At 42.1% G+C, this 2,649-nt stretch overlaps 1 non-coding gene across 1 annotated transcript; it reads left to right on the plus strand.

The window, feature by feature from the left end:
• The first annotated feature begins 2,002 nt into the window (after positions 1 to 2,002).
• On the plus strand, positions 2,003 to 2,075 carry TRNAQ-CUG. Its single transcript has one exon. It is a non-coding gene; the product is annotated as a tRNA-Gln (tRNA).
• Positions 2,076 to 2,649: the final 574 nt, after the last annotated feature.

The raw sequence follows: 2,649 nt of genomic DNA on the forward strand, positions 1-2,649 counted from the left end.
CAGGGAAGCCCAAGAATACTGGAGTGGGTAGCCTATCCCTTCTCCAGCTGATCTTTCTGACCCAGAAATCAAAGCCGGGTCTCCTGTATTACGGGTGGATTCTTTACTAGCTGAGCTACCAGGGAAGCCCTAAACCAAAGGTGGTATATGCCAATAGTGGAGTTTTTTTTAAATTGAAATAAAGTTGATTTACAATGTTGTGTTAGTTTCAGGTATACAGCAGGGATTTAGTTATATGTGTGTGTGTATATATATGGGCTTCCCAAGTGGTGCTAATGGTAAAGAACCTGCCTGCCAATGCAGGAGACATAAGAGACACAGATTCGACCCCTGGGTCAGGAAGATCCCCTGGAGGAGGGCGTGGCAACCCACTCTAGTACTCTTGCAGGGAGAATCACATGGACAGAGGAGCCTGGCAGGCTACAGTCCATAGGGTTGCAAAGCATCGGACATGACTGAAGTGACTTAGCACACATGCACAGATATATATGTATGTATTCTTTCCATTATAGTTTATTATATGATATTTAATATAGTTCTCTGGGCCACACAGTAGGCCTTTGTTGTTTATCTATTTTATATATAGTATAAAATTAGCATTATTGTATCTGCTAATCCCAAACTCCTAATTTATCCCTCCCTGTCTTTTCCCTTTGGGGAACAATGAGTTTGTTTTCTATGTCTGTGAATCTGTTTTGTAAATAAGGTCCTTTGTATCATATACTTTACACTCCACATATAAGTGATGTCATATGACATTTGTCTCTGACTTACTCCACTTAGTATAATAATCTCTAGGTCCAACTATATTACTGCAAATGTCATTATTTAATTCTTTTTATAGCTAAGTATTATTCCACTGTGGGTTTCCCAGGTGGCTCAGTAGTAAAGTTTCCGCCTGCTGATGCAGGAGAGGCAGGAGACATGGGTTCAATTCCTGGATCAGGAACATCCTCTGGAGGAGGAAATGGCAACCCACTCCAGTATTCTTGCCTGTGAAATCCCATGGACAAAGAAGCCTGGCTAGCTATAGTCCATGAGGTTACAGAGTTGGACACAAGTGAGTGCCTGAGCGTGCACACACTGTTTCATTGTATATATGTACCACGTCTTCTTTATCTATTCATCTTTGGATGGACACTTAGGTTGCTTGTCAATAGTGATGCTATGAACATGAGGGTACATGTATCTTTTCAAATTAGAGTTTTTTCCAGATATAGGCCCAGGAGTGGGATTGCTGGATCATATGGTGGTTATAGTTTTCTTTTTTTTTTTTTAAGAACCTCCATACTGTTCTCCATAGTGGCTGCACCAATTTATATTCCCACCAACAGTGTGTATGTGAGGGGATTTCTCTGTCTCCACACCCTCTCCAGCATTTATTATTTGTAGACTTTTAATGATGGCCATTCTAACCAGCGTGAGGTGATACCTCCATGTAGGCTTGATTTGCATTTCTCTGATAATGTGTAGTGATGTTGAACATCTCTTCATGTGCTTGTTGGCCATCTGTATCTTCTTTGGAGAAATGCTATGTAGGTCTTCTGTCTATTTTTTGATAGGTTTGTTTTTTTGTTTTCAAGTTGTATGAGCCGTTCGTATATTTTGGAAGTTAAGCCCTTCTCAGTTGCATCATTTCTGAATATTTTCTCCCAATCCGTGTTGTTGTTTAGTTGCTAAGTCACGCCCAGCTCTTTTTTGACCCCTTGGACCGTAATAGCTCAGCAGGCTCCTCTGTCCATAGGATTTTCCAGGCAAGAATACTGAAGTAGGTTGCAGTTTCCTTCTCCACCCAATCCAGAGGTTGTCTTTTTATTTTGTTTACGGTTTCCTTTGTTGTACAAAAGCTTGTAAGTTTGATTAGGTCCCATTTGTTTATTTTTGCTTTTATTTCTATTACCTTGGGAGACCCTACAGTGGAATATTATTCAGCCATAGTAAATAATGAAATTCTGATTCACGCTACAGCATAGGCGAACTTTGAAAACATTGTGCTCGGAATTCCCTAGTGGTCCAGTGGTTAGGACTCTGCACTCTGATTGCCAAGGTTCCAGGTTCAATCCCTGGTCAGGGAACTAAGTTCCCATAAGCCATGAGGCAGAGCTAAAAAAATAAAAAGAAAACATTATGCAAAGTGAAAGAAGCCAGATACAGAGGCCATATATGATAGGATTTCATTTATACGAGAGGTCCAGAATGGACAAATTGGTAGAGACAGAAAACAGATTAGTGGTTGCCTAGGGTTGGTGAGGAGGGTGGGGGATAGGAAGGGACTGCTAATGATATAGGGTTTCTTGTTGGAATGATGGAAATGTTCTGGAACTAGATAGTAGTGACGGTAGCACAAGCCTGTGAATGAATATACAATAAACCATGGAGCAGCTTCCCTGGTGGTCCAGTGGTTAAGAATCTGCCTTGCAAAGCAGGAGACATCGGTTCCATCCCTTGTTGGGGAAGATCCCACATGCCTCGGGGCAGCAAAACCCTTGTGCCACAGCTACTGAGCCTGCACTCTGGAGCCCATGTGCTTCGACTACTGAAGCCCAGTGCCCTAGAGTTGGTGCTCTGAAAGTAAAGAAGCTACTGCAGTGATAAGCCTGAGCGCTGCGACTAGAGAGTAACCCCTGCTTGCTGCAAGAGAAAAGCCCT

This window comes from Bison bison, unplaced genomic scaffold (assembly GCF_000754665.1).
Source record: "Bison bison bison isolate TAMUID 2011002044 unplaced genomic scaffold, Bison_UMD1.0 scf7180017864313, whole genome shotgun sequence".
Classification (NCBI taxonomy): Eukaryota; Metazoa; Chordata; class Mammalia; order Artiodactyla; family Bovidae; genus Bison; species Bison bison.